This window comes from Schistocerca americana, chromosome 6 (genome assembly GCF_021461395.2).
Source record: "Schistocerca americana isolate TAMUIC-IGC-003095 chromosome 6, iqSchAmer2.1, whole genome shotgun sequence".
Taxonomy (NCBI): domain Eukaryota; kingdom Metazoa; phylum Arthropoda; class Insecta; order Orthoptera; family Acrididae; genus Schistocerca; species Schistocerca americana.
The window spans coordinates 323,833,139-323,847,135 of record NC_060124.1 but is presented as its reverse complement, the minus strand read 5'-3'; the positions used below and the strand labels follow the sequence as shown (position 1 = coordinate 323,847,135).

Below are 13,997 nucleotides of genomic sequence, written 5' to 3'. Positions count from 1 at the left end.
GTGGCACATCATACTCATCGCACACCAGCTCACCAACTCTTCTACGACTGAGCAATGCTGTACAGAATCCAGCCTCCCTCGTCTCCGTGCATGGAGATCGAAAAAACTTTGAGAGAGAGAACTGACCAATCAACAAGACGAATTAAGACACAAAGGAATTACAGACATTGGCTGCGAGCGGGCATTGATTCAAATCATTGGGGAAAGTTGAAAATTTGTGCCAGATCAAGACTCGAACCCAGGTCTCCTGCTTACTAGGTATATGCTCTGATCACTAAGCAATCCAGACTCTGTCTTCATTGCAACTGCATGGAGTATCATAACACGTATCTGACATATCCCATTGATTTCAGTCAATGCCTGCTCGCAGAAAATGCCTGTAATTCCTTCGCATCTTAATTCATAGTGTCTGCTGGATCAAAATGGTGTCTATTCTTTCAGGCATGTCGAAAGGAACAGACATCACATGTAAACAAGGCGAATTTTCCTGTGGTGCAAGAAACCTTCTCCAATCAGAAAGCAGGAGAGTCGACACGTGTCTATTCGTCCCGAAAATTTTCTATCGGTTCCACGTCTAAAATCTGACCAAACGCGCCCTTCGCCCGTGGATCTGAAGAAGCCAGTCACCACGGCGTGCGTTAGGAAAAACCGCACAGATAACAACTCGCCTGAGCGGCACCACAAGCCATCTTTGAAAGCTAAACTCAACAGCCGTTCCCAAACCTGAATTTACCAAGTTGCATGCCTTGGAAATTACAACCACATTCATTCAATCTAGCGATCATCCATGCTTAGGTTACAGGTTTATGGTCTACTGAATACCTAACGTAATGAAAATGGAAATAAAACCGTCTGAATTTCAGTTCCAGTTTGATTTTCCTCCTTAACATGGAAAAAACATGAGGGAAACACGGTAGGGATCAGCAACAAAATATATGGAAATATCGATATATTTCCGTGATAGCGCTGATATATGTTATTTGATATTTAAACTGTAGATGCAATCAATCGATATTAAAAATTTAATATCTAAGGTACTACTTTTTACTGTCTGTCTTTCCGTGCCACATAAGCACTATAGTTCTCATTGGCAGATTTCTTACCGACTCCAGCTACTACCAACCTTCTCTATTCATAGGAGTATTATACAGACTACCTCTTTAGGAAATAAATACTTTTCTTGCCATAGCTACAATTCTGGGTCCCCAGTTCAAGCACGTTCACTCCGATTTTCCCCATGCAGAGTCAACTGCAATAGCGGAAATAGCTAAGGAATTTTTTTCCGAGCTTAGGCGGATTGGTCAATTGACTCCTGAACATAAAGTTTCAGATGTAACACAAGAAGACTCTAACAAGCGCTCTGTTTAGTCACGAAATGAGAAAGTGTTGCCCCAAAGCTCAGTCACGCAAGAATTTTAAAACTCTGATTCTGTGCCCAAGGAGCTAAAACAATAACCACATTTAGGATGGTACTGTGATCCTGTGAAGTTCTGGATTGATAGTCGTCATTTCATCCCAGTTTTGTCATAATTTGCTTAACAATACTTAATATGCCAAACCTCTTCTGTTTTGTTCGCAAGAGTGGCTTGTTAAATAAAATTGGTTGCAGCTGATAACAGGAGCAGCCTGACGGGGAACATTATAAAAGCAAGAGCTTTCTTAATGTCTATCACTGATGATTATTGGTTTCATTTATTACTTTTTGTAAATAACTACACTGTACGTCTTTTTTGATTAATATTGTAAATGATAAAATATTCTTCAGGTTTTAGATGTTTGCTAATCAACTTCGTGGCTTTATAACTTTTTAAAATTCCTTCTCATATTAAAACTTTCATGCGATACCTCTAAATACAAATAATTCCGCTCGATAACACCGATATCCTTAAAAGAAGACTCGATTCAATACACAATGTTATTTTCTAGAACTTGCCAGTCCCTGAAACACAGGCAGAGAAAAGACACAAGCAGAACTTGATAAAACTATGAATTGTATGAAATGTAGACTGACTGACGTTTTTCACTCTGTTTGACGTATCAAAACTCAGATGTGCCGAAAATATGTAATATTTTGGTGTGTAAGTTCGCAGCATTTTTAGTTTCGCTTAAAAATGCAACAAATACATATAGCATGCACTTTAGTCATCACTAACACAACCTCCGTCACTATTTACAACAATGTGCCAACGCTGGGGTAACTTCCCGATTACACAACTGTAGAAATCACGTAGCTTTTTGGCAACGAACTTGCCGAGCCACGTTCGAAGCGCATTTTCATCCGGAAAGTAAGTTCTTTTAAGATTGTCTGATGGATAGTGGGAAAGATGAAAACCCGAGGGCAGAAGATCAGCTGAATAAGGTTGGTGTGGAATGATTTCGAAACCACTTCCTTTACAGTGTTTTTTGTCAGTCTAGTAGAATCCGTTTTTGTAGAGTAGCATCACTTCATGCAACCTTCCTGGTCGTTGTTCTAGGACTGACAAGACATCTCTGTTTTCGACAGTAAATGTCTGCAGCGATAGTTACATATTGGGAGCTATTCATAGTATACATCACCATCGCTGTTCCACCAGATGCATAACATTATCTTCTGTGGATATGCACAGGTCCTTGTAAGGAGAGTTGCTGCTTTGTTTCGCTCAACTATTACCTTTTTTTCATTATGTTAGCATAAAGACAGTATTTCATGTCACTAGTAACGATACAAGACGAACGGTCGCTGTTGCTCACAAGCCAATTGATGACAAGAAACCAGAGATGCTCATAACGCCACAAGCTTTTTTTTTTATTTTGACTTATAGTTTGTGGTTCCCACACACCCGATTTTTGAAGCCTCCCAATGCATGCAAATGTCGCACAATGGTTGAATGATCACAATACACCACATTTCTAGTTCTCGAGTACACTGACTTGGATCATTGCGGATTAATGCGTCTAAACTATCTTCATCAAAACCCAAAGGTCTTCCTGAACGTGGAGAGCCATTAATGTCAAAACGATCCTCCTTAAAAAGAGAAAAAAGTTTCCTTGCGGTGCTCTGTCCAATGGCATTATCCTCATACACGGCGCAAGTGTTTCTGGCAACCTCCGCTACTGTCACTGCTCTATTCAACTCAAACAGAAGAATACGTCGGGAATATTCCGGTTTCTCCACTTGGCCCAGCGTATTCTAGCGTCCGCAGCTCCACTCACTATCTTCAAATGACAATATATAAATTCAAAGAGTAACAATCAATTACAAAAATAAACCACAATCGATAAAATAAACCTATAGGAACCGGAACACCAACATGCAAACAAACAAACAAAACAAAACAAGAAAGGCTACGAACTTATACATCAACCTGTTACACACTGAAGAGCCAAAGAAACTTGCATAGATACGCGAATTCAAATGCAAATATAAGTAAACAGGCAGAATACGGCGCTGTTGTCGGCAACGCCTATATAAGACAAGTGTTCTGCACTGTTGTTAGAACGGTTATTGCTGCTACAATGGCAGGTTATCAACATGTAAATGAGTTTGAACATGGTGTTATAGTCGGCGCACTAGCGATGGGACACAGCATGTCTAAGGTAGCGATGAAGTGGGGTTTTCCCGTACGACCATTTCACTGGTGTACCGTGAATATCAGGAATACGGTAAAACATCAAATCTCCGACATTGATGCCGCCGGAAAAAGATTCTGCAAGAACGGGACCAACGACGACTAAAGAGAATCGTTCAACGTGGCAGAAGTGCAACCCTTCCGCAAATTGCTGCAGATTTCAGTGCTAAGCCATCAACAAGTGTCAGGGTGCGAACCATTCAACGAAACATCATCGATATGGGCTTTCGGAGCCGAAGGTCCAGTCGTGTACCCTTGATGACTGCACGACACAAAGCTTTACGCCTCGAAATGCGACACCCCACACGTCCAGAATTGCTACAGAGCGGCTCCTGGAACACTCTTCTGAGTTTAAACGCTTCCACTGTCCACCAGACTCCCCAGACATGAAAATTATTGAACAAATCTGGGACGCCTTGCAACGTGCTGTTCAGAAGAGATCTCCACTCCCTTGTACTGTTACGAATTTATGGGTATCCCTGAAGGGTCCATGGTGTCAGTTCCCTCCAGCACTAGTGAAGACATTAGTCGAGTCCATGCTAAGTCGTGTTGCGGCACTTCTGAGTGCTCACGGGGTCCTACACGATATTAGGCAGGTGTACCTGTTTCTTTGGCTCTTCAGTGTATTTTTGAGACTACTTATCGGGAAGTGATGTGCCGGCATTTCATAATACTTTTTGCTGCTTGCAGCTGGCAGACGGACAAACCCCGTCCCGGAGTACAGTGGAGTCCCTTCACTGCCTCTGCCCAGTCCCCCTCCCTAGCGCCCATTACCCCATTAGATTGTGCTCCACTGCGCTTACTGTATGTCGCCCGCCCTATCTGCCCGGCGCACGCCTGCAGCCTTCTCGCGCCGCTACCCGCTGCCCACTACCCACTAGCTGACTAGCCGCTAACCAGCTTCCAGCTCCCAGCCCCTAATTCCAGTGGCTGCGGTCCCGCGACACAGAAACGCACCGTTGCCGCCAGCTCGCTCCTACGACCCTATTCTCCACGCGACGCTCTCATTACTTCTGATTTATGAGCACTAAATGCTGCTTCCGCAGATATAGAACTCCCGCTAGTGGTCTTATTGATCTCTCTCCAGCAGCTTCTCCCGTTCCAAAGCGCCTTACAGTCCCTGGAGATCGCTCTTAATGGACGTCATAAAGGAAAGAAGGGCTAATTTGTCATTAAAAGCCCCTTTCAGTCCAAGATGTTCAATGTGCCATGGAATCAATCTACCTCACTAAAGTTACTTTCATTTTGAAGACGCCGTACTAGAAAAACTTCCTGAGAACCTGCTTACAGCGCCAGAGTGAAAATTCAATCTCCCGGTCATGGTGATCAAGCTACATACACTGACGGAAAAAAATCGCAACGCAAAAAAGTTGAGTAATGAAATTTCGAGAATACATTTTGTAACACGCCCGGGAGTACAAATGAGTGGGTAGGGACCCTTAAACTGTTTGTCGCTCCTTGACCGTGCGCCCTATCCACACCACGTACCTGGTAATCCCGCGGCGGTCGTATTGTTCTGCTCCACACTGCTGCTGGATTGCCAAAAATTATCTATCTAAATATGCAAGCGGGTTTAGGGGAGCCCCAGTCAGCGTTAAGCACAACACTGCTCCACGTCTGGTATGAACAACTATATTCTGAGACGATTAAAGAAAATCGCAAGTTGCACTGTTTACATTCTAAGTCGTAAATGTTTCTCCCAATTAACAATCTTGATGATTATCTGTCCACAATATCACTCAAGACGAGCGTACGCGTAACCGACACGAGGCGGGTGATTGTTGATTATGCGGAAGCCGAGTGATCGAACGAAACTTCTTACGCTCGTTACACATACAGAGATATTTGGTACCAGTCCTCATTGTCACTAGTAATGGTATTTTTACACTGTTCGTTATGTTAATTTTTCAGTTATCAGTTCTCACTTGTACGAGCGTGCACGTAACCGTCGCGGTGCGGCTGATTGTTGATAATGCGGAACGCGATGACCGAGCGCACGTCCTCACGCTCGCTACAAGACACTGGCACTTGACTGCACTCTTTTATGGTAACTAATTTCTACTGATTCACATCAGTTCATTTCGGGAGACCGAACACGGAGCGGATGATCAATGCTGTGGGACAGACAACGAGAGGTTACATAAATACGTTATTGACGGCACTGCTCATTTTCAATTACTTCTTGACGCACTTTCCTCTGAACTATTTCTATATATCATCACTTTACTGTAATAGCACTTGTAGCAACACTTCAACTTCCATGCTAACAATGCCTCTCACATGCAGAACTACACACTACACAACATAACAGTTCCGTGTTTGGTGCTCGACTCTCTAGACGCGGCTGCCCGCAAAGATACTCCACAACTAAACTAGCGATATGACAGTACACTTACAATTTGTCTAGGTGGCATATTTCAGTGATCAACATTGCAAGATCACAGGTCAATGTCAGGGCGACAAAACTATTGAAAATGTATAATGAGGACACTTTAATAAACGGTATAACTCCGAGGATGTTGAATGCACGCATGCGGTTACAACTGCGCTATGTGTGCGCGCGTTATCCAGTTGGAAAACACCCTCTGGAATGCTGTTCATGGCCGGCCGGTGTGGCCGAGCGGTTCTAGGCGCTTCAGTCTGGGACCGCGAGACCACTACGGTCGCAGGTTCGAATCCTGCCTCGGGCATGGCTGTGTGTGATGTCCTTAGGTTAGTTAGGTTTAAGTAGTTCTAAGTTCTAAGGGACTGATGACCTCAGAAGTTAAGTCCCGTAGTGCTCAGAGCCAAATGCTGTTCATGAATGGCAGGACTGACGTAAAAATTTGCAGTCAGGTTGTGTGGGATAACTGTGACAGTGCTTCTGCTGTCATACTAAATCGACTTCAATTCATAACGAGAGGTGTAGGTACAGTATGTCTAGCACACATACAGGTTGGCTGCATGACCTCAACTGACCTCCTCCTAACAAACACATGGCCATCACTGGCACCAAGGCAGAACCAGCTTTCATCAGAAAACAGAACAGATCTTCACCCTACCCTCTAAAGCGCTCTCGCTTGACACTACTGAAGTCGCGAATGTCGATGGTTTAGGGTCAGTGGATAGCACGCTACTGGGCGTCTGGCTCGGAGCTGCCCTTGAAGTAATCGATTTTCAAGAGTTCGTTGTGTCACTGTGGTGTCAACTACTCAAACTGCTACGTAAATTGCTGCTGCAAATGCAGTTCGATGCGCCAGAGCCATACGCCGTACACGACGGTCCAACCTCTCGGTAGAGCCATGTAGCCGTCCGGAGGACGGTCTTCTTGCGACCGTACTTTCTCGTCACTACCGCTGCCAGCTGTCATGTACAGAAGCTACTTTCCTGCCAAGTCTTTCCGCAGTATCGCAGAAGGAATATCCAACTTCTCGTAGCCCTGTTACACTATCGCGTTCAAACTTAGTGAGCTGTTGATAACGGATCCTTTGTCACCTTAACAGAATTCTTACTAACATCAACTAACCACATTCAGTCTAAAAGGTAACTCTCATGACGTTACAGCGTATACTTAAAGCAAACCTGATTTGCATCCTCATAGTGCGGCTACTATCGTCATTCTTATGCAACGCCAGTTGAACAGACAACGTATAGAAACACGCCTACCAACTTACGCTTATATTGCACAACTCCTTCGTAGTACTGAGATTTTTTCCTTCAGTTGACGATATATCAGGTTGTAAACCAAATAAATCAGTTTCTCTGAAACTCGAGAAATACCCATTTTAATGTTTGAACAGCTTCAGAAGTTGTTGTTGGAGAGCCGAAAAAACTTGGCGACGCAGAACCGTGAGACTATTGCAATGCAGTGTAACAAATGATTTGCATGATAGTAGCAATGTTAATCGGACTCCGTATAAAGAAAATTAGACGGCAGTTTCCACTTGTAAAAACATAAATGTACATGCAATAGCGAGTTGATGGTGTCAGCCAAACCTCTGCTTACCTAGAAACGTATAAATGGTTCACAATTTGTAAGAAAGCATCATAATAATCAAGAAAACTAATATGACAAAGTGCATTTCGAGTTATTAATCACGTTGCAATACTAAATACAGAACTTCTTTCTGTGCACATTCATTCGAGAGAGCGAACAAGGAGCGAAAGCAAGAGATGAAAGAAGATTAAGTCGTACATCAGTTTTTCGAAATCAGATCATTCATATGTATTACAGAGATGTACTCTCTATCCTTGACTACAAATAACGAATCGTTACAGCCTGTTGAAAGGAAATGGATATTAAATTACAACGAAATGAACACCCTTAGCTGCTTACAGGCGTTGACATACGTCAACGGGGACAGATGAAAATGTGTGCTCCGACCGGGACTCGAACCCGGGATCTCCTGCTTACAGGGCAGACGCTCTGTCCATCTGAGCCACCGAGGACACAGAGGAGAGCGCGACTGCAGGGATTAATCTCTGGCACGCCTCCCACGAAACCCACATTCTCAACGTATTGCCCCCGCCCACTATACTCGTTACGCGCGGCGCGTTGCCGATTCCCGTAAGAGTTCGGGCACTGTTTGTGCATTCGCACAGAAGAAGAAGATGTTCAGGTGGCCGGTGAGCATTAACTATATATACAGGTTGTTACAAAAAGGTACGGCCTAACTTTCAGGAAACATTCAAAAAATGGTTCAATTGCTCCTGAGCACTATGGAACTTAACATCTATGGTCGTCAGTCCCCTAGAACTTAGAACTACTTAAACCTAACTAACCTAAGGACAGCACACAACACCCAGCCATCACGAGGCAGAGAAAATCCCTGACCCCGCCGGGAATCGAACCCGGGAACCCGGGCGTGGGAAGCGAGAACGCTACCGCACGACCACGAGATGCGGGCCAGGAAACATTCCTCACACACAAATAAAGAAAAGATGTTATGTGGACATGTGTACGGAAACGCTTAATTTCCATGTTAGAGCTCATTTTAGTTTCGTCAGTATGTTCTGTACTTCCTCGATTCACCACCAGTTGGCCCAATTGAGGGAAGGTAATGTTGACTTTGGTGCTTGCGTTGACATGCGACTCATTGCTCTACAGTACTAGCATCAAGCACATCAGTACGTAGCATCAACAGGTTAGTGTTCATCACGAACGTGGTTTTGCAGTCAGTGCAATGTTTACAAATGCAGAGTTGGCAGATGCCCATTTGATGTATGGATTAGCACAGGGCAATAGCCGTGGCGCGGTACGTTTGTATCGAGACAAATTTCCAGAACGAAGGTGTCCCGACAGGAAGACGTTCGAAGCAATTGATCGGCGTCTTAGGTTTCACGGAACTTTCCAGCGTATGACTCGCGACTGGGGAAGACCTAGAACGACGAGGACACCTGCAATGGGCGAGGCAATTCTTCGTGCAGTTGACGATAACCCTAATGTCAGCGTCAGAGAAACTATTGCTGTACAAGGTAACGTTGACCACGTCACTCTACGGAGAGTGCTACGGGAGAACCAGGTGTTCCCGTACCATGTACAGCGTGTGCAGGCACTATCAGCAGCTGATTGGCCTCCACGGGTACACTTCTGCGAATGGTTCATCCAACAATGTGCCAATCCTCATTTCAGTGCAAATGTTCTCTTTACGGATGATTAATGTGATTTGAAGAGAAGTAATAAAATGAGCTCTAACATGGAAGGTAAGCGTTTCCGGACACATGTCCACATAACATTTTTTTTTTTTCTTTGTGTGTGAGGAATGTTTCCTGAAAGTTTGGCCGTACCTTTTTGTAACACCCTGTATACTAAGATGGTATCTGTTCTTTCGGACATGTCGTCTCACAGCCCTCTGAGCTGTAACGGTCCAGGCCGACATGCCGCCGCTTGATGTTACGCCGAAACAATCACACAATCTTAAACTGTTATTAACAAATAGACCTCGAGTGACACGGCTTAATGTAATTTGTTATTAACAGATAAACAAAACATAATCCTCTCCCTATGATGTAGAGCTCCAGAATGAACCTCACCCTCCCAAGTGCCCCAGTTATCAAAGATGAAGATGGGGTGTGGGTTTTCAATCTCAGTCGTCCAGTCACAGAGGAGGGATGGCCTTGATTAATTCCAAGTAGTTCCCTGGAGGGGAGGGGAGTGGGCGATGGCATTGATTATAAGGCGCTCAAATATGTAGACTGCCACTGGGTGTGAACGTGTACCCCCCCCCCCCCTCCCCCCCCACTCGGTATCTTATCAGTGATATTAAAATAACGTCGTTATGGGCCCGTTCTCTCCTTGCTATCCTGCTGAAGTCACCTGAGAACGAATCAGAATTTCATCGGTTGGTTACATACTTCCGTTGCGATCTTTTTTTGTAGGGGAAGAACTGAGCAGGGCAGGTATTTCCGCGTCACTTGTAAACACTCATAAATAAATTGCATCTCCGAAGTATCGCAACCGCACGTTAATGTTGGAGGACAAACAGAACCCTAAAGTGAAACCGCTGGAACCGATAATTTATTCCTGTTGTCTCATCCGCGCGGATAGCCTTCTCCGTATAATGTTTAATGTGCCCTAATGGCCATTTACGTAATTCATCTCCGGAGGTGCTTGTCGGTTGTTCCACATACACCGCAATGGCTTGTGTTGATCCTATCTCGATGGTGTTAACTGTGAACCACTGACATAAACGTTACTGGAAGTACGGATGTTACTTTCGAAACAAACGATAGTAGATTAGTAACGAATTTCTTAATGTAAAGCTTAAAGTTGACACAAAACGAGTAATCTAAAGAGGTGGCACAGCGGTTAGCACACTGGAGGACGATGGTCCGACGATACAGATTTAGCTTCTCCGCCGTTTCTCCAGTTTTCCAAATCGCTTAAAACTGAATGGTTCATTTCAAGCGGCACAGCCGATTACCTTCCCTGTCTTTAACCAGTCCACATCTACATCAACATCTACATGTTTGCTCTCCAGTTCACTTTCATTTACATGAAAGAAATTTCATCGAACGGTTTTCAGACTATTTCTCGAAAAGTGCTCGGTAAAAACGAACAATGAAATACTGACGTGCGAGATGTGATTTACATCATAATATTACGATAATCATTTCTTCCTATGTTCAAATGTGTGTGAAATCCTATGGGACTCAACTGCTAAGGTCATCAGTTGCTAAGCTTACACACAACTTAACCTAAATTATCCTAAGGACAAAGACACACACCCACACACGAGTGAGGACTCGAACCTCCGCAGGGACCAGCCGCACAATCCATGACATTTCTTCTTATGCCGGTGGGCATCAACACATGTTTTGGCATTCGGAGGAGAAAGTTGGTAACGAAATTTCGTGAAAAGATCTCGCCACAGTGAGTAACACCTTTGTTTGAATGCTATTAGAACTCGTGTATCATGTCTGTAACCCTGTCTCCGCTAATACGTGATAGTACGTGACGAGCAGCCCTTCATTGAACTTTTTGATGACCTCCATCATCCCTGTCGGATCTAAGTTCGTAATTCTCATCCCTAGGCATTTAGGTGAATTGACAGCCTTTAGATTTGTGTGCTTGATCGTATAACCTAAATTTAACCATCAATTGCCACTTTTTTTAGTGTGGGTGCGGTCCGTCTCTAATGACCTCGTTGTCGACGGGACATTAGACACTAATCCTCTTCCCTACCTTTAAAGACCCATCAGATACGCATTTACGCGTGACAGAATACTTCAGAAGAAAAAAATACCTTACGAGGCCGCACTTGTGGCTAACGTCAGCGATTTTATTAAATCTATATCCATGCCATCAGTTACAGACTAATTTGAAACATTTCTTGAACCTCTGATGCTAATGTTTTGATTTCCACATACCTTCATTCACGAACACTATTGATTATATACAGAACACGTATTTAAGAGCTCCTTCAGTCATACACTACTGGCCATTAAAATTGCTACACCACGAAGATGTAATGCTACAGACGCGAAATTTAACCTACAGGAAGAAGATGCTGTGATATGCAAATGATTAGCTTTTCAGAGCATTCACACAAGGTTGGCGCCGGTGGCGACACCTACAAAGTGCTGACATGAGGAAAGCTTCCAACCGTTTTCTCATACACAAACAGCAGTTGACCGGTGTTGCCTGGTGAAACGTTGATGTCATGCCTCGTGTAAGGAGGAGAAAAACGTACCATAACGTACGTAGCCTATCACGATTGCGGTTTATCGTATCGTGACATTGCTGCTCGCGTTGGTCGAGATCCAAGGACTGTTAGCAGAATATGGAATTGGTGGGTTGAGGAGGGTAATACGGAACGCCGTGCTGGATCCCAACGGCCTCGTATCACTAGCAGTCGTGATGACAGGCATCTTATCCGCATGGCTGTAACGGATCGTGCAGCCACGTCTCCATCCCTGAGTCATCATATGGGGACGTTTGCAAGACAACAACCATCAGCACGAACAGTTCGACGACGTTTGCAATAGCATGCACTATCGGCTCGGAGACCATGGCTGCGGTTACCCTTGACGTTGCATCACAGACAGGAGCGCCTGCGATAGTGTACTCAACGACGAACCTGGGTGCACGAATGGCAAAACGTCGTTTTTTTCTGATGAATCCAGGTTCTGTTTACAACATCATGATGGTCGCATCCGTGTATGGCGACATCGCGGTGAACGCACATTGGAAGCGTGTATTCGTCACCGCCATACTGGCGTATCATCCAGCGTGATGGTATGGGGTGCCATTGGTTACACGTCTCGGTCTGTTCGCATTGGCGGCACTTTGAACAGTGGACGTTATATTTCGGATGTGTTACGACCCGTGGCTCTACCCTTCATTCGATCCCTGCGAAACCCTTCATTTCATAAGACTAATGCACGACTGCATGTTGAAGGCCTTTCTGGATACAGAAAATGTTCGACTGCAGCCCTGGCAAGCACATTCTCCAGATCTCTCGCCAGTTGAAAACGTCTGGTCAATGGTGTGCCGAGCAACTGGCTCGTAACAAACAGTCACTACTCTTGGTGAACTGTAGTATCGTGTTGAAGCTGCATGTGTAACTGTACCTGTACACGCCATCCAAGCTCTGTTTGAGACAATGCCCAGACGTATCAAGGCCGTTATTACGGCCAGAGTTGGTTGTTCTGGGTACCGATTTCTTGGGATCTATGCACCCAAATTGCGTGAAAATGTAATCACATGTAAGTTCTAGTATAATATATTTGTCCAATGAATACCCGTTTATCATTTGCATTTCTTCTTGGTGTAGGAATTTTAACGGCCAGTAGTGTACATTTTCGTCGTACAGCGACCACTCCCATTAGTTTTTATTACACTTGCATACCTACATTTCCGCCATAAATATCCATCTTCAGTGCTAAAACACAAGGAAAATTGCGGAAACAGAATTAATTTACTTTACATAGAACAACAAGTAAATCACCGTGTTGTCCAACAGTAGCAATCCATTTCGGTCAACACACAAATGGTTTGCTGCTGTTGGATAACATTGCTGGACTCGCTAAATTTGTAAACTGTTGGCGTGCCGCCGCGGTTAAAGTATATGGTGCATGGCAAAATTGGGCTATCCAAAACCGGCGCCGAGGTTACTGTGCTGCACCATGATCCATAGATGCCAGGGGTGAACGACGGCTGCGGAAATGGGTAGAAGCGAACAAACGTGCAACTGTTGAACACTTGAACGTTCAGATTAGCCAAGGGGCTGCCAACAGTGTCTCTTCAACGACCGCTCAGCGAATGTTGCTCTGTATGAGCTTCTGCAGCAGGTGCTTGGTTCATGTAGTCACAATGACTGCTGTTCATCGGCGATGAAGGCTGGAATTTTCACGCCAGTCCACTACCTGTGAACTAATTGCGAAAAAACCATGGGTAACAGAAGAAATATTTCAGTTGACTGACGAGAGAGGGAAGTACTAAAATGTTCAGGGAAATTCAGGAATACAGAACTACAAGTCGATTGTTGTTGTTGCGGTCTTCAGTCCTGAGACTGATTTGATGCAGCTCTCCATGCTAGTCTATCCTATGCAAGCTTCTTCATCTCCCAGTACCTACTGCAGCCTACATCCTTCTGAATCTGCTTAGTGTATTTATCTCTTGGTCTCCCTCTACGATTTTTACCCTCCACGCTGCCCTCCAACACTAAATTTGTGATCGCTTGATGCCTCAGAACATGTCCTACCAACCGATCCCTTCTTCTAGTCAAGTTGTGCCACAAACTCCTATTCTCCCCAATTCCATTCAATACCTCCTCATTAGTTATGTGATCTACCCATCTAATCTTCAGCATTCTTCTGTAGCACCATATTTCGAAAACTTCTATTCTCTTTTTGTCTAAACTATTTATCGTCCATGTTTCACTTCCATAAATGCCTACACTTCATACA

At 44.3% G+C, this 13,997-nt stretch overlaps 1 protein-coding gene and 1 non-coding gene across 2 annotated transcripts in view; one reads left to right on the top strand and one right to left on the bottom strand.

The window, feature by feature from the left end:
* LOC124620114 (inactive dipeptidyl peptidase 10-like) overlaps positions 1-13,997 on the top strand; it is a 1,175,439-nt gene that overhangs the window by 360,347 nt on the left and 801,095 nt on the right. The window lies entirely within an intron of this gene.
* Positions 7,963-8,036, bottom strand: Trnat-ugu. Its single transcript has one exon. It is a non-coding gene; the product is annotated as a tRNA-Thr (tRNA).